Source organism: Dermacentor variabilis, chromosome 2 (assembly GCF_050947875.1).
Source record: "Dermacentor variabilis isolate Ectoservices chromosome 2, ASM5094787v1, whole genome shotgun sequence".
NCBI lineage: Eukaryota > Metazoa > Arthropoda > Arachnida > Ixodida > Ixodidae > Dermacentor > Dermacentor variabilis.
In genome coordinates, this window is record NC_134569.1 from 160,048,160 (window position 1) to 160,067,564 (window position 19,405).

The window sequence follows — 19,405 nt, forward strand, 5'->3', positions numbered from 1 at the left end:
ATGCCAGGTGATGCTACATTATCGAAAGTGGGAGGGAAGGACCTTGGGAAATGTTTTCCCGAGTACGTATGTGCGGTCGCGTGTGGTTGTACGTTATGTCAACCGTACTGAAAGATAAGATAGGCCGTAGTGCACTATAAAAATTATTTTGCTCTAAGTGTCGTATAGACCTGCTGCAGTAGCTCCGCTATGCGTCGCTTATGCAGCACATAAATTACATCAATCGGGATCTCAAAAGCAGCGTGAAAGAAAACCCGTTGCAGTAAGAACGCTTCAAAAGATTGAAAATAAAAAAAATTGTGTTACCGATAGTTTATAATTTTTTAAAATTCCTTATAGCTCTTAGGGCGATCTCTTGATTAGCCTATGTTTAGAAAATATTTCGGCATATTTCAGTATTTGCATAAAGATCACGCAACGTATTCTTTGTGCAAACAGTCATTGCTCCCGCACTTGCAGACTCCTCTTCGAAGTTTATTACATAGCTAACAAACATGTATCTTGCTATGCTAGAATCTTCTGAGGTTACTTCAGTAGAGTTGTGCAAGTAGTAATGTTGCTCAGCACTCTTGACTTCAGTGGATCCATTATTATGGCAAAAGTGGGAGGGTGGGGCACTTTCGGTAATGTCCCGAATTATCTCAATAAGCAAAGAAGGTATGCTGTGCCAAAAGCGAGTGCTTTAGAAAAAAGTTCACATGCCTTTGCCTCTTTGTAGAAACCGAAATTCTCATGCCCGACGACCTCCAGCCTATAATCAAACTCGTAACATAGCTCTAACTTCTGTCCTATGCTTCAAACAAGTCACACGAAACTGAGCCTGTAGGCGGAGATTGGTATTAAAATGTCTCGAATGGTCTTGAAAACCATTCAAAAGAAAATTGTTCTGAGCAGGTTGCCCTGTCGCAATGAATACAGCTGCCTTGCGTTGCTTTTAAGAAATATTTCAGCATGTCCCGAAGCTACGCGTTCGAATAATACCTTTGTGCATCACTCTGTCCCTGCCCAACCTCAATTGACAATCAACCACCAATTTCCACATGCTTCTCCTGCTTTTACTGTTTCTCAACAAAAAAGCCTAGCGGTGTTGGTTTTTATTGTCTTGCAACTGTTTCTTTTATGCCTAGATGACGATAGAACAAGCAAAGTGCATTCAAAATTTTAAGAGACACTTGGAATATGCTCGCGAGGAGTTTCATATTGATACCTTTTTCGCAATTTTACAGATCTGAATGAAGCTCTAGTGGTCACACGTATTGCATTGAGAAACTAAAGCCCATATGAAAAAAAGAATAAATAGACATTGTCGATATAATTTGTCGGATATTCATCGGCACATTAGCACAAGGAGAGCTGTGCGGAAAAGTGACTATGTATAACATGTTGTTTGGACAAACAAGTATGCACGTTGAAGGGAATAAAAATGGAAGTTTTCATTGCTGGCATGCGAGAAAATGTGGATCTGCTGCTCTGGATAATGGTTTTATTATTCACAAATAACTGTTGCGACAAAAATTGCTTTGGTAGAGTTGTGTTGCGCGCAGCAAACAAACATGTCCTCTGGAGCAAATTTCTATCTATGAGAAATTGTAGGAAGCTGTCATGCGTAAGTATGATCGTACTACAGAATGCGCCAGTTTGTACTGCCTAATGAGATGCCCAGCTCTACATTAATGCATTGTGTGTTGAATGTCTTGCTGTGTGATAGGTTCCTAATAAAATCAGTGAATAAGCCACATTTTTCTGCCCGCTCATGTTTTGCCGAAACAAAATAACCGCGTGCCATGGCATGCTGGCTCGCGCATCTTGAACAGAAAAAAATAAGTTTTAACACAGATGAGCAGTGCATATGTTGTGACTAAAGATAATAATAAGCGGGAGGATGTTGAAAACAAAATCTTAGAGTAAAACGATCTGAAAAATAATGCGAGCGGTGTTGCTTTCTGTTGGCGCCTGCAGAGAAAGTCGTGTGCTCGTCAAGTGCATGGCAGACAAGTCAGATGACGTTTCCCTCTCGCGCATCAACGAAACCATCGTCATGGAAGCACACTTGATTTCTTTCTGTTCTTTATTCTCGGAGCTTGGCGTACCATGCACGAGGGGAAAAAATTAGCGCTAGTGACGCAATTACCGTTTACTTGGGGGTAAACGGTAATTCATATCAGCTGACCAAGCCGTGATAGTACCGGCCTCGAGTGTCTCCTTCACTTTGGCTTGCTATCTTGTTAGCTCACGTATTTCCGTCGAAGTGAGCTCAGTCACTCGTAAAATATTATGGGTATTTGCGCGCCGAATACACTTTCTGAGTATGAGGCACGCCGAAGTGGAGGACGACGAAAATGTCGACCGCCTGGGGTTTTTAAAGGTGCACTTAAATCTAAGTACATGGGTGTTCTCACATTTCGCGCGCGTCGAAATGCGGCCGCTGTGGCCGGGATTCGATCCCGCGACCTCGTGCTCAGCAGCCCAACGCCATAGCCACTGAGCAACGACGACGCCTGTCAGTCATGGTTGCTGCTGCCAATTCCAGGCACGTTCCTCATTATGCTACCCAAATGCTAAGCAAACCGTCATCGTCCACAGTAGCTACATCTTGATAACAGTTTTCGACAACACAAAGCCGCCGGTGCTGTAACTGAATCCCATGAGGCCGAACATGAACAAGGCTCATGTTTGCGAACAAGAATGTTGTGACGTCGCTATCGTGCAGACGCTATGGGCAGAGTAAAACTGAAAGACTTCAATTTGTGGCCACAGTAATCTGTGGATTCGCGCGCGACGTTAAAAGGCTCTGCACAAATACAACCATGGGCGCCTAGCAAAAAAGTAGGTTAGCAGTGCATGGAACGTTAAGCAGCTACCTGTATGACATTATCGCCTGAAGAAAGTCTATGATAGGTTTACCTGGCGCCCTAAACTTTTAACCCGCAACTGAGCCACCAAATTATTTATAACAGAATTGTTGATCATTGTTTGCATTCACAGCACACCGATTTCATTACGTAAGTGTCGTTTGGAATTAGTCATCGATATGGCTTTCGGCATGCTATAACGGCAATCAATGACGTGACCGGCAGGAACGGGAAAAACGAGAACCGGGCATGTGCTTTTATATTGCGAAAATTTGTGAACGCGGGGACAAACTTTGCAGTGCCAGTTAAATTCAGGAAACACGAATGAGTAAGGTAAGAAGTAGATTGCGGAAATTTTTAATTTGGAAAAACGAAAATACAACAGTTCGCTAAAACACGTGTGCGTCGTTGATGGTTATTCGTACAACTGCATTAACTCTTACAAGATTCGGCTTCCCGACACTCCAGAAGGACGTGGAGGACGGTCAGCCTCTCCTCACATCTACCACAGGTTGGAGGCTCGTTTCCGGTGAGTAAAAAGTTATGTGTGCCAAATGTGTGTCCTATTCTTAGACGACAGAATAGGACATCTGTCCGGCGTGGTTTTGTTACAGGAGGCCAGAAACCTAATTGTGGCTTTGTTACATGCAGCTTATTATTTGTTTCCAGGTCCCACAAGCGTTGCGAGTAGTTTCGCAGTTTCCTTCTTAAGAAAGACTTCAGGTCTGTGAAAGGCACCGTAGCAATAGGATTAACTGCATGCAATGAAATTGATGTGGCCATCTGGTCCGCTAGAACGTTACCCTCGATCCCCCTATGTCCAGGTAACCAGCATATAATCACATGTTGAATAGATATATATGCTTTACACAGGACGGAATAGAGTTCAATAATTACCGGATTTTTGTGGTTTACGAATGACATCAAGGCCTTCACAACAACAAGGGAGTCCGTATAAATAACTGATTTCTGGAGTTTTGATTTCTTTATATGCTTTACAGCCGACAACAGTGCGTAGGCCTCAGCCGTAAAGATACTAGTTTCCTGATGCAGTACATCGGTTTCCGAGAAGGATGGACCGACGGCTGCATAGGAGACCCCGTCGTGTGACTTCGATGCGTCTGTGTAGAACTCCGTGCAGGAGTGTTTTTGCTGGATTTCCCGGAAATGCATTTGCATTTCAATCTCTGGAGCGTGCTTTGTAACTTGCATGAAAGTTAAATCGCATTGTATCATCTGCCACTCCCAAGGAGGTAGCAGCTTAGCTGGAGGCATTAGGCGATGTTTGAGGATTGGGACATCCATTTCAGAACTAAGCTCCCTCACACGCAGCGGGAAAGGTTGTCTTACGGAGGGACGATTACGAAAGAGTGTAGCATATGTCGTATCGGTAATGGTATTAAAACATGGATGTTGAGGATTAGAGTGGACTTTCAGAAAATATTTTTGGCTGATGTATCTTGTATGCAGATGAAGTGACCACTCATTTGATTCTAGATATAAACTTTCAATGGGACTTGTTCTGAAAGCGCCAGTGGCCACTCGGATTCCTAGATGGTGGACTGGGTCTAGCATAATTGGCGCGCACGGGGCGGCAGAGTGATAAATCGCGGCACCATAGTCCAATAGTGATCGAATGAGGCTCTTGTAGAGATTTATTAAACACTTTTTGTCACTACCCCATGAATTCTGGGATAGAAGATTCATTATTTTCATTGTTTTTTGACATTTTTCTTTAATATGTTTAATGTGGGGGGCGAAAGTGGGTCTATAGTCAAGTATAACACCTGAAATTTTGTGTTCTTTGTTTATAGGTATCTGTTGTCCACACTGTTCTAAGCAAGGATCTTAGATCAGGCCTCTCTTTCTTGCAAAAAGAACACAAGAATTTTTGTTAGGATTGATCTTAAATCCATTTTTGTCTGCCCACATTGACACTTTGTTCAGGCCATGCTGTACCGGTCTTTCGCACACTGCGAGGTTACAAGATTTGAAAGCTATCTGAACGTCGTCCACGTAGACAGAGTAAAAGATGGCTGGCGGTTATGAAGGAGGAAGCGTGTTCATCTTCACGATAAAGAGGGTGCAGCTCAGCAATCCTCCTTGGCGTACACCCACTTCTTGCGTCAAAGGACGTGAGAGAACATTGTCGACTTTTACCCGGAACGTACGATTGGACAGATAGCTTTCTATTAGGTTTAGCATATTACCATGGATGCCCATTTCTAGCACGTCTCTTAAGATTCCGTAACGCCACGTTGTCATACGCCTTTTCCTTATCGATAAATATCGGTAAGAAGAACTGTTTAGGTATAAACGCGTCCCAGATATTTCCTTCAACACGTACGAGATGATCGGTTGTGGAGCGCCCTCCTCAGAAGCCGCACTGATAGGGATTAAGCATTTTGCTCAGTTCAACGAAATGGATGAGTCGCCGATTAATCATTTTTTTCAAATACCTTACAAAGGCAACTTGTGAGGGTGATCGGGCGGTAACTTGCCACTGAGGAAGGATCTTTGCCTTGTTTCAAAACAGGAACCACAATGGCTTCTTTTCATGCAGTTGGAAGGTATCCTATAGCTCAAATGGTGTTGAAAATTGTGAGTAGTGTAACTTGGGTGCCATTGTGTAGGTTTTTGATCATTTCATACATGATTCTGTCAGATCCCCGTGCAGAGCTCTTGCATGAGCTCAAGGCAGCTCTCAACTCGGCAATAGTAAAAGGACAGTTGTATGATTCATCCTGTGGACATTTTCTTATGAGTGGCTTACATGCTTCTATTTGTTTATATTTCGGAAAGGATTTCGAATAATGGTTCGAACTTAACATCCCCTCAATGTGCTCCCCAAGAGAGTCGGCCTGATCTTGCAGTGTATCGCCCTGTGTGTTTACCACAGGGAGTGAATATGTTTGCCGCCCTCTAATCCTATTAACCCTGTTCCAGGCTTTGGCCTCAGCCGTAAACCAGTTAATACTCGATAAAAACTTCGGCCAACTTTCTTTTCTGGCCTGTCGGTGGGTTCTCCTGCCTTGGGACTTAACTTTTTTAAAGTTGACAAGATTCTCTGCAGTGGGAGAAGCGCGTAGCAGCCCCCACGCTTTGTTCTGTTTTTTTACGAGCGATCCTACATTCGTGTTTCCACCACAGGACACGCCGTCTGAATGCCGAGCCACTTACTTCAGATATCCATTTAGATGCAGCATTTATAAGAAAGGCTGTAAGATCAGCAGCATCAATTCCTAAAGAAGACATGTCATTCCACGAGATACTAGGGAGAGTTCGGAATTTCTGCCAGTCGGCTGTATCGATCTTTCACCTAGGAGCTTGTGGTAGATATTCGTTTTCTTTATATGTTCTCAGCAGAATGGGGAAATGGTCGCTCCCGTAAGGATTGTTCATAACTTCCCATTCGAGTTCAGGCAGTATAGACGGGGAGACTATGCTGACATCAATTGAGGAAAAGGTTCTGTTTGTAAGACAGTAATATGCGGGTTCCTTCTTGTTCAGAAGGCGCGCACCAGAAGAAAAAAGGAACTGTTCAAGAAGATGACCTCACGCATTTATACAAGAGTCGCCCCACAGTGAGCTGTGCGCATTGAAATCGCCAGGAACAACATAAGGTTCTGTCAATTGATCTATAAAGGATTAAAATTCATGTTTCGTCAAGTTGTAATGTGGGGGTATGTAAAGAGAGCTAATGGTGATGAGTTTGTTTAGGAGAACTGCTCGAACCGCCACTGCTTCAAGAGGCGTTTGTAGCTGTAAAAGTTGCCACGTAATGCTCTTATGGATAACAATGGCGACACCGCCCGATGATGCGATAACATCATCGCGATCTTTGCGAAAAGTTATATACTGTCGGAGAAAGTTTGTGTGCTTAGATTTTAAATGTGTTTCCTGTAAACAAAGCACTTTTGGATTGTGTTTGTGGATGAGTTCTCGCACATCATCAAGGCTTCTAAGGAGACCTCTGACGTTCCATTAAATTATATGTGTATCCATGTTGGTAGTAAATAGGTGCTGTGTGTGCAGAAACAGAAGTCAGAAACAGAAGAAACAGAAACAGAGATTTAGGAGATTAGATTACAGAGCTGTTTCGAGGCCCTGTAGCCGGTGTTTCGCGCTTTCTCAAGTGTTCGAGGGAGCCTCGCCGCTCCTTAGGTGCTTGGCGCGCCGTGAGGATAGGTGTAGTGTCCATTGCCTTTTTGGAGGCGCCGGGCACGTGCTCTTGCGATCGAGAAGTTACCAGAGACAGTCCCGCCTTGGAGGTCAAGACCCCTGAGCGCACCAACCCGGAGGTCATTGGGGCTCCCTGAGGGATTTGGCTGCGCTGGCTGTTGCAAGAGCTGAAAGGGGCCGGGGAGGTTGGGGCAGCCTCGGCTGCGCCCATTTTCGGGGTCAATGACCCCTTCTGCTGGGTTGGCGTAGCATCGCTAGGTGCAGCCGCCGGGAGGTGGGGGGCGGATGGCGCCACTGCCGCCTTACTAGGTGTGGGTCGGACAGCAGCCGGAGACCGTTGTGGCGCTGCCCCCTGGCGCGTCACATCGGCAAAGATGTTCTTCGGCAGAAAGGATACCCGCATGCGTACCTCTTTGTAACTTATGTTTTCTTTTACTTTAATTGTAACTGTTTCTTTTTCTCTTTTCCAAGACGGGCAGCACCGCGAGTATGCAGCCTGCTCGTCATCACAGTTTACACAATGTGGAGTGTTCTGGCACGTTTCAGAGCAATGTTCATTGTTACTGCACTTCGCACATGTCAGCCGGCGTCTACAGTTCTGTGAACTGTGGCCGAACCTTTGGCACTAAAGCATCTAAGAGGATTGGGCACGTATGGCCTAACAGGGAGTTTGATATAACCGGCCTCGATGGACTCGAGAAGGACACTTGAGCCGAAGTGAGTATCAGGTGCTTCGTCTTGATCTCTTTACCATCTCGCCTCATCTTAATTCGTTTAACATATATTGCATTTTGTTCACTGAAGCCCTCCAAGAGTTCAGCTTTAGTGAGCTCTAGCAAGTCATCAATAGAGACGACGCCGCCGGTGGTGTTCATAGTATGGTGCGGGGTTACGGTTACTTGAATCTCACCAAATGACACAAGATTCGGCAGTTTCCCATACTGCTTCCGATCGTGGGACTCCAAGAGGAGATCACCACTTGCGATTCTCGACGCCTTACATCCTGTTCCAAAAACTTCAGTCAAAGACTTGGAAACAAGGAACGGTGAAATGTTTCGCACTAGTTTCTCTGGTTTTCCTGCGTGAATTACGTGGAATGGAGGAAAGTTGTGGACTTGTCATCCGAAAAACTGAAAGAAATCTTCGGTGCGCCCTCGTTTCTAAGGGCGATCAGGTAGTTTAGGAAAAGCCTTTTCCATAAGTATAGTTGGGTTTTCGGCCGCGATGTCAACCACCCACCATGAAGCCCAACAGGGGGACGTGACAGCAGTTCCTGCAAGAGAAACCCTGACAACGCCAGCTGTACATCGCTGCTGTAACCAAATACAGCATAACCAAGGCTGGCCAGCCACACAAGGTTAACCTTTGCCGCCAAGGAGAAGGAAGTAAATGGAAGAGAGAAGGAGACAGAAAAGATGAAAAAGGCGACAGAGAAAGACGAAGATCGTAGAGGACAGGAAAAGGCGACTGCCGATTTCCCCCAGGTGGGTCAGTCTGGAGGTGCCGTCTATGTGAAGCAGAGGCCGAAGAGGTGTGTTGCCTCCGCCTAGGGGCCTTAAAGGTCCAGATACCCAGCATCGGCTCAACCTCCAGGACTCCCTTTTCCCAAGACACGGCTAAGTCACGCACGGCTACCCGCGGGAGGGTCCAACCCTCGTGTACTCGGGTACGTGGTGTCCCAACACACCAAACGCCTGCTGACGCAGACGCCCCTCCTTGGGTCAGGCTGTGTTGCCAGACAGACTCAGCGGTGGGTTTAACACAAGCCGACGTTAAAAAAGGTTGTATCATATGAGAGAATCTGTGCCAGGCCAAATCGTTTTTTCCCCATCTCTCACTCTTATGACCATTGATATGAACATGTTTTCTGACAATACAAAGCAGTTGGTAGCTTGGGCTTCGCCCATACTTCTCATGGTCTTTTATTTTTTTCCATGTTATGACTTAGCGCAACGCAGCCACGACTGTACAAGGATCTAGCAACATCCCAATGCTCTACCTACAATGCCGCAGACGCAATCGTGGCGGGATCGAAAAATAGCTATCTTACGACTGTCGAACCTGTGAGCGTGCTCGCATGTTCAGATTGTTTGGCGCGTGCTTCGCGTCACAAAGCAACAATCTGTGTTGTTTAGCCTCTAGCAGTGCATCAGCTTACCTGTGGCAGCTAGTGCTTTGATATGCTATGTGACATTGCATCGTCTACGCGACGGGCCAAGTTTACAGCCAAGTTTACACCTTCGCGATTACCCCCGGTGATAACGGAACAGAGTGCGGCGTTTAATTGCCAGAGTACAATCAATGAGCCCTGCACTTCGGGGTCATTGCCGTCATACTATCGCCGTAGCCAAGCTATTGTCATTGTATTGCCGTGATCTGGTCTCTGTCGCTACGCAAACGCTAGCATTACGCATGTGACTGGGTACGTAACACTGCATTACACGAATTTATGTGTCATCTGGAAACATTTTTGGTTCTTGCATTTGTACGATAATAAATTCCCGTAGATGCTGCCAGGAAGATGTCGTGATTTTCGGTTCTGTGAACCTTAAGAAAATAGTTTAGCATGACGAAATTGAAAATATTGTCAACTGTTGCGTCACTTGCTTTCCCCCCTCCCACACACGCATAAGAACCGTTGTTGGATAAACCAATGACCATAACATGAGGTGATAACATAAAAAAAGTTTCGAAAATGAAATAGGCTGTAAACCTGCATAAACATCAATCTGCGCGCCATGAGCTCGCGACAGGGAACTATAGCGCCTGGGTACAGTACCTAAAATCGCACACTGCCGTCTACATTTGTACCAGAGCTGAGAACTTAAAATTATTTTGGAGCTGAATAAGTAGCAAAATGATTTGTAGGACGCTTAAGGTTCGCCTTTAGGAATGGAACGGGATAGAATTCGAAGATTCTAACTGCTTCTCACGCGTCCCGGCCACTGCAGCTTATGTACCCACAATGTTTGCTGGGCATTGCAGGCGGCGAACGCTGAGAAAGTAGGCGAGCTTTCCGGCAGATACGCGGCTTCTTGCGTGTAGCGGTCGCGGCGGTAGTGCATCTATAAAAATTACAAGATTTTCAGCTTTATGTTACTGTATCGCACTTTTAATAGTCAGCCTGAAATTTCATATAAAATCCACGCGCTCTCAGTATTTTGTTTTATGTCATTTGTTTCTGGGCTTCATCCTCAAAATTCTGATAAATAGCTTTGTCCAGAATAAAAGACAATGTAGGAGCAACTTTACTGATAGAATGGTGTGGCAATATAATTCGCCAATGCCTCATGTCACATTAGAAGGTGTGGTATATACACATAGCTAAATACATACAGCAGTTGTCGCTCACGAACAAGTCCACGTACGCCGACAGCGACTTCGGACTTTTTACGATAAGTGGCACTTAAGGCTATCGTGTTTAAACGACTGGCTCAGGAACACAAATGGGCTGCGTCTTATAAATTTGTGCTCTCTTCGCTTTGGTAGTGAACGTCCCGGTGATATGACGGGGCGCATACCTGCAGCGATGTAAGACTTGAAGTGTTAATGCACACTTCATCGCCCATACGAAGGCAGGAAGCATCAATACTTAATGGTAACAAAGCAAAGGAGTTGGACCATGCCGCCTAGAGCTGTAAATGAGAAGATTGCGTAACACTTCCATCGTGACAACTTTGGTTCGATGTGTTTGGTGTGTCCAAGGCCCTCATTTTGGTCAGCCGTGGCTGCGGGGTTGGAGCGCCACACGCTGCGACAGGCGCTTACGTAGCTATGGTAGAACCACGTCGTCCGACATGAAATCATGGCTCATTTGCTATTGTGCGGTGCGGGTCATTTGTGGCAAAGACGAGTAGAAAATTTCCCTGAACGGACCTAGAATGGCCGTGCGTGGGTATGGCAAAACTTTTGTTTTGCATTATTGCACAGATAATATTGCAAAGCGCTTGCTGTTCTTTTTTAAGCACACATAATCAATCCCACCTCCACCCTTCTTAAACACTACAATGTAGAAAATGACAACTTGTTGATTTCATCCGTAGGCGCAAAGAAAAAATTGAAGTGAAGAAGCATTATTTTACTGTTAACAATGGCATGAAATGGCTAACCATATTGACCGCGTTATTCTTTATAATTTGACTCATGAGTCGTTCACAAATGTAGCGCGAAGGAGCACAATAGGCCTGGCATAAAACGATGACAACGATCTTAGTAAAAGAAAGAAGCCTGAAATATCCCCTCTACGATAATAGCGACTTTTCCGCAGCTCAACATTGCAGCGATCATGCAAGTACAGCCTCTTGATTCCCACTTCATATTTGTGCTTCCAACATATGTCCCAAGCCAGGGTTAACTTGTGGGTAGGTGTCAGGCGATGTATTACCCACAGCTTTATTTTCGTCGTTGCCCGAACGTACGCGATGGCGAGTCCCTACGTTGATGATGTGGTGCCCGGGTGTTCTTCTCGCGTGCCACCAGACTCGAACACAAGGAGCATGTGGAGGCGCAGCCTGCTTGTCGTCTGCCTGGTGCTGACGACCCGCCAGAAGATAATCAACGCTGTCACTACTTGTGTACTTACAATACGTGAACAAGAATATAAAAAATTAGTGTACCGAAAGCACATGAAAGTAATATCTGTAACCAGTACAGAGAACACTGCCGAGAAGAAGTGCTTACTTTATTTTATCCTATTTGTTCTCTCAAGCGACTACCACATATAAGTTCGTTCTTTGTTTGACTCGGCATCATATATGGCATATAGGTAAAGTACAAGGAAGTGGCTCTGTTTGAAGAAATTTTGTGAGCTAAGCAAGGCAACTAGGGAAGGTGATGTACGCGTTTGTCTCGGCAGGAGTATTTCGTCTTGCTTGTTCGTTTCTCTTCGGCAGTGCAATTCTCAACGAATTCTCGCGAAGATTGCCACTGAATACAAATGAGCTCATTACCATAGAGCAGGGTTGTATTCGTTGTTTTGTTTTACGCGCTTGCATTGGGAGCACAATAGAGATCCGGAAAGAAAATAGTATACCGAGTTAAAGAGCATCCACTTGAAATTCCAGAATAGCTCTTATTCTGTGAAAATTGCATTTGTTTTGCTCCTAGTAATCTCGCATACGCTTCTCCGCAAGCCCTACATCTCTTCTTCACCACTCAGACTTTACTCAGCGCCGCCGTACTGAGTTATCGATCTGTCCTTATTGCACTGTCTATAGCCCTCGATTTCGAAGTACTGGTTAAGCCGCTACTTCTAAAAACACGCTTGCGGATCTTTCTTCTCCAACTGAATCAAGTGCTGTCTACAAAGCGCAAAAACCTCGAATTTCGCGACCTCCTACTCACCCAAAACCAGTAATGCATTTTGATAAGGCACTCGCGTGGGCTACCATTTTAAACATGCGCACGCCTTCTTCTATTTCTTTTTGCCCGTTGACCCAGCCAAATTTTTTACAGATAGTGAAGACTGGTTGGAAAAAAGTTCAAAGCAATGATTTTGTATTTCTATGCAAACTCTTCAATCGTGCGTGCTCGCGTAAGGGACCAGTGAAGATCAAAAGCTTGAGAGTAATCCACCAAAACTATTTTCTTCTCTTTCAGTGTCCATATTATTTTTGTAAATATTTTTCGCGACATAGGGGAATGTGCTTTGCTCTTCGTAAAGCGAGCAAGTGGTATACAAAAGCCGTGTTTTCATCAGCAGCGTGCTTGAACTGTCATTCTGATTAAAAAAATCCGACAAATTATTTTTTCCTTTTAATCGCAAGAGATTTAAAAAAAAAGAAGTGGTTTCAGTTATGCTAGAGTCACTTTGTCTTGCTTGATAGAAGGTAAACAAAGCGAGATAACTTCATTTTCTGTCCAACACTTTTAATGTATGTGGGCATGTATACTTGTACAGATGTAATGTGTGCGTACATGTGCGTGGGTAACCGCGGGCCCGCGTGTATGTGTATTGCGAGAAAAGAACCATCAGTGAAACATTAGAAAAGGAGCGGGAGAGAAGATGAGACAATCAACTTCATTAAACATTTCAACCGGCTATTTTCCTCTGCGGTGGGCGACCTTCCTAGTCTTGACGCCGTTGACCTGCGCTGCCAGCTCGGCCGTGGCCCTCCAGGCGTTGCTGCTCCTCGAGGTCCGCGCACGTCAGCAGATCCTCCCACGGCCTATCGGTCGGTGCTGTAATCTTATTTAGCCTTGGGCCCATGCTCCCCTACCATGTGGTATAGAGCATTGGCAATGTCGCTAAGTGTGCAGTTGCGTTGATATGATCTGGGGTACGAGTCGTGGACGAGGGTTCCGTGTTGAAATGTACCTGCTTGGAGTCTCTTAGTGTGACTGTGGCTCCGCTTGCCGGCTTGCCTAGAGTAGATACAGTCTCCTTCTTCTCGTGTAATGGCTTAGCATTTTCATGTATTGATTATTTTATTCCAGAGAAAACACTATTCAATAATTCATTAAAAGTGGGGCGGCAACCGGGCCTATGATGAGGGAGAGAAGATAGTGCTCAATGTTCTTTTGCACCCGCCGTTGTTGCTCAGTAGCTGTGGTATTGGGCTGCGGAGCACGAGGTCGCGGGATCGAATCCCGGGCACGGCGGCCCCATTTCGATGGGGGCGAAATGCGGAAACGCCCGTGTACTTACATTTAGGTGCACGGTAAAGAACCCCAGGCGGTCAAAATTTCCGGAGTCCTCCACTACGGCGCGCCTTATAATCAGAAAGTGCTTTTGGCACGTTAAATCCCATAATTTAATTTTTTAATGTTCTTTTGCCATTGTTGGCGTTGACAGCAAACGCTTACACATTCACTGATTTGGATCTCGGAGCATTCCAGGAGGCAGTATAGGTATGCTCACAGTTATGCCGCTTTTAGCAACTGAGAGAAATAAGCGCATTATTTGAGAAGGGATAATACAAGGTGTTGCATGTGATTTGACCTTTTTAGAAAAACATTCTTCTATAACATATGCATATAATGGCCTCAAAATAAGTTTGACATGTTAGGCAAAAAGGAAACTGAGGGCCCAATATTACGAGCAAGAAGCAGGAACAATATACTGCTAAAGTAAGGGAATCATAGTATTGGCATTGCACCAAAGAAGCAATATCTGGTATCAATTTGCTCCCAATTACAGCATAAGGACAACCCAGGTGAGAGCTGGAGATGAAAATAAAGAAATAACTGCCGTGTTAACAGCAGTCACAAGCTCGTTCTGTCAACAAGACTTGTTTTCTTCTAGTAGCAGTGATTGCCACACGATATTATACAGGTTATCACAACTATCATGTACCAAGATATTTGAATATGCAAATGCCACGTAGCTGCAGAGAACAAAGGTAATGCGCATTGCCGTCGCATGTAGATACTCAGATAATCGTTTGCGTTCCGTCTAATTACATAATTAGTCCTAATTAATAAATCAACTTCTCCTATAATATAATTAGACGAAAGATGTTAATGAAAAACTGTAAAGCAACGGAGGCATGGACAGAGAGGGACAGAATGACAAGGTACTGTGATATTACAAAATTTTATCAAAACTCCAGGCCTGTTTATCCACCCCCTAGCCCCACACTCGACAGGGCCCAAACGGAAGACTGGAGGCAGTTACAAACCAAGACCTTCCCTAACATGGTCCATTTCAGGAGGATATATGCAGACATTTACTCAAACGATAACTACAAACTATGCGGCATGGCTCACGCATCCCTTAGACACATTCGCTACGAACGCGATGTTATATGCAAAGGAAATGCAGTTTACCCAGATGAAGCTGCGGTGCAATGGATGGCCGCGTTGCGCAGCTCAAACGTCCAAAATCAAATATGGGCCATCAAGCAAGCCCGTGAGGCGGCGAGTAGACAGGATCTACGGACCTCCTCGGGGGCGGCCTAGACCCAGGCCACGAATTTTCCGGATTGTCAATAAAGTTGATACCACCACCACGAAATCAGCATGACACACTTTCGATACAGCTTTCTGTAGCTCAATACATACTAAATAAAGGTGTCTCTCCGAGCAAGAAGGAATCGCCGCGCGCGTGGCCACTGGAGGCACTTTGAACGGATTCGTGGTCTTCTTTTACGGGTCGGAAAAAACTTTTATGTAGCACGCGTTGAGCAATAGAAAGCTGTACGGGGAGTTTTTCATGTTGCTCTACAATTTCCTCATTGGTACCTTTTCATCTATTGACAATCTTATAGAAGCTAAATAAATTATGCACGCTTATTATGTAATTAGGTGGAATGCAAAAACTAACCTGAGTATCCCCAAGGGACGGCAAACATTATCTTGGTTCTGTCCGGCTACGTGGCACTTGAGTATTTTTAAGTCTTGGTGGATGACAGTTGGAACGTCCTGTATAATTAACTAAATGTGGACAGGCCTTCGTAAAGAAGCCGTGTAATCTGTATTGTCGATTATTAACATCTTGCTATCTGTATACTTCTTGCTCAGTATTACGATACCTCGAAGCACTTTTTCTCCTATGCCTTTGTGCTTAAACACATCCGCAGGAGATGGCGAGCATCCGCTGCAAAAGTAGTGGCAGATCACTTTTGGCATTTCACAGGGTCTTCAGGTGCTGTGCCACAGGCACGAATTACGTTAGGTGTGTGGCCTGCCACATCCAAAATGAAATCGCGAGGAGGTGAGCCGACGCACAGGGCTTTAAATATAGGATATCAACTTCCTGGCTTATTTCTTAGGAACAAGAACGTAGCAAGACTTTTCTCTTGCCAGCGGGAAACCAACTATCGTTACTTATGCGTGTAGGATACTTAAAGCATATTGCAGCTGTTTACACTGCATGTCAAAGTTAATGTGCGTTGACCAAATTGTGATATCATCAGTATAGATTAATAGTTGATATTTCAAAATTTGCTTCTATCTATGCCAGATGGATTAAATAAATACAGAGGGCGATAACAAACCCCTGACAATGACGCAGGGACCGTGATTTGTCATACGTCCACGTGTACAGAAAATGCCTTCTAGTACCAAACCAGGTGTATCTCTCTAGTCAACTGAAAAGATAGACCCATATGGCTTGTCTTTCCGCCAACATAGACAGGCCGTTTGCCAAGTGTGATTTAAATCCAACATTAGCTTATTCCTATATATTACTAGGTTCAATTGAAAACTGTGTAGGCCAGAATTCATAAAAATACATTGGAAATTTTTGCGTAAATGAAGTTGATGTGCCGGACTGAAGATATATTCCAGGATTCATCTCACTTCGCAAGGGCCACTATAGCGAGTGTTCCGATTCGGGTGAAATATTGCCGTCGATGCACACCATATTCATTACCTGCTGCACAACGTCAGTGACCTATCCTTCTAGGGTTTTAGTCAACTCGTTCCTTCCTTTTCTTTTCATCTTATCCCTGAAAGGCTTAAAAATTAAATTTTGGGGCTTTACGTGCCAAAACTATTATCTGATTATGAGGCATGCTGCAGTGGGGACTCCGGAAATTTGAACCACCTGTGGTCCTTAACATGCCCCTAAATTTAAGTGCACAAGGCCTGAAAGCCTTTCCGTTGTGTCGGGTTGCAGACCGGAAGCGCGTCGGGTCGACGTCTTTGCTTTTATTTTCCCTTTCTCTCTCCCAAGCAATCTTTCCACAAACGGGAGCCGATCTCTGCTTTTGTTTATTCGTTGACAGCAATTCCTGCAGCCTTGTTGAACAATCTAAAGGCGCTTCATCTGTCTTCAACGCTGGTCTATGCAGGGTTGGCGGGTTGCCCTTGGTGGTGTGGCAGCCAGACTAATTACTGCCGCTTAGTTTGCAAGGACATCCAGCGTAAGCTTTAGGCCAGGCGAATGGTTGCAAATTAGTAAGCATGATTTTCAATGCGCTTCATGATTAGAAAAGTGCGCCATAGCTTCGTATTTGCCCGTGCCAAGGCTGAAACTTTCGCTCCATTCACGTCATCGGCAACGTGGCAGCTGTTTCTCGTAACGTAGCGCACGAGCCCATATGCGTCTAAGCGAACAGCCCGCATCTTGGTTCTCTGGGTTCAGCATGGCGTAACGCTTGGCCTGTCGCTACTGCAGCCTGTTTTGAAAAGTTATCCGTCAATTTAATGCGGACGGAAGCATGAACCGGTCAGCAGTATGGATAAGCTAGAGACGTTTAGCGTATTGGTGGAGGAAAAGCGGGGCTGAGATTAATACTACCGAATTCGTTACAACCATAGGTAGCGGTTCAATAAAGGTATAGAAGTTTCGAGGAAGATAAAGAAGAATAAGGAAACGCATACAAAAATGCTAGTGTGAAAAACATGTATAGCACAGGTGATTAACTCAGTGAGGCTAGGTGACTATTTGTCACCGCCCCATTTTAAAGGGAATGCTAGAAAGTTATCGTAATCATAAATCTAGCTATCCATTTTATAAGTTCCGATAATTTTTACTATTGTGGTGTCTACAGTATCGACGCTAGCTCGTCAGAGGGGACCACATTTTATTGGGTGCGGAATTTTTCAATGAAATCTCTATGTACAATCATGTAGATCAACAAACATACGTTAACGATCAGTTCTAGCATCTAAGATGCACAGAACCAAGCCACCGAGTGAGATATGGTGCTTGGGATCAGGTGGCCGTGATGGTAGCCACTGCTGGATTGATTGAGTGTCTAAGCAAAATTGGGTGAAGATTTTGTACGGTTGTGTACTTCGCTTGGAGCCAGTATTGTATGCAGATATCGTACTCGGATACCTGTATACGAGTTTCCTAAATGAAGCATGTAATGAACATTTACGGATCTACTACTTTTTTTAAAAGTAGAACGACAAAACAAGAAAATCTGTTGGCTCAACCCTGGTAAACTAGAACTGCAAATATCCATTATGGCCAAGTACATCACTTCGGAACATCGATGTCTGTCTGTTTATGTCGAAAGCAATTCGATATATTGATTGACTTATTGGGCATAGACCCGCCCTTGTAATCCAGAATTGATAGGTTCTTGTATGTTTAATGAAGTGGGGCACTTGGCCATTTAATGGTTGACCCGATGGAGAAGATTTAAATTGAGGATTAGCGGTGGTGGCATGTCTCCCGAGCGTGATCTTCTCGATTAGCGAGGTATCTGTACAAGAGCAAGAAAAAATGACTTGGACAGAAAATCGGGTTTTCCGTACCTGCTGATGGAGAAAATTGGGCCACTGGCCAGTGTCAGTGTCCGGAGACGTCATGACGGGCTGGGTAGCCAGGCTGCAGCCTGTGGAAACCAGTTGGCCCAGAGCTGCTTCTGGACACTTACGCAAGGCGTGTGCCGTTGCCACTTGGGCTCTGTAAGATTTTGTTGCATGCATCGACCTTAATTGATGTGCTGCAATTGCCAGACACTTCCCGACTGCGCTGCTGGGTGTTTTTCGGGCTCTGATATTTGAATAATAATAATAATATTTGGGGTTTTACGTGCCAAAACCACTTTCTGATTATGAGGCACGCCGTAGTGGAGGACTCCGGAAATTTCGACCACCTGGGGTTCTTTAACGTGCACCTAAATCTAAGCACACGGGTGTTTTCGCCTTTCGCCCCCATCGAAATGCGGCCGCCATGGCCGGGATTCGATCCCGCGACCTCGTGCTCAGCAGCCAAACACCATAGCCACTGAGCAACCACGGCGGGTTTCTGATATTTGAATATAGAGCGGACGATCGAATCTTATAGTCCATCTTTGGAGCTGAAGCTGCAGAAATCGTCAACATGTGTGCCTTGGACGGATTAATATACTTAAAAAAAACACGATAATTTTATTGACACACGTACTTTAGAACCTATTACTTTTATCCATATTTTTGTCTCTCTCCTGTAAGACTGGAACGATTCTCATCCGACCCGCCCATGGAATGGAATACATCTTGTGCAGCTAGTGAGTCCTGAAATAATGCTGACAATATTGCAATGAAACAGTTATCCCTATTGACCGACAATAGTTCTATCATGTTTCAAAAGATCACAATGACGACGACGATATAACGTTATTGTATTCGCTTGGGATTGCAGTTGGTGCAGCCTCACAGTGTCATTAAATATATGTACCCCCATTTTATGCTGGTACTACGAAAGCGACCTATAAAAGTTGCCGATCGGATATCCTTAGTCGCCCTGAACTTCACACCTCTAAAGTACACATTGGCGGAATGTCTTTGTCCAATGGCATTTCTAGAATATATTGCGGGCATCCACTGCAGATTCAGGGTGAGAAAACTTTGCACTCTCGACATTGCATTCACATAGTTTTCCCGAAGTACGTGTCATGGCTGGTTTAATGTTACAGCTGGTATAGCAGATACAGGGTTCACAACTACGACTCTGTCCCACGAGGGGCACACACGAGCGCCGACCAGAAAGA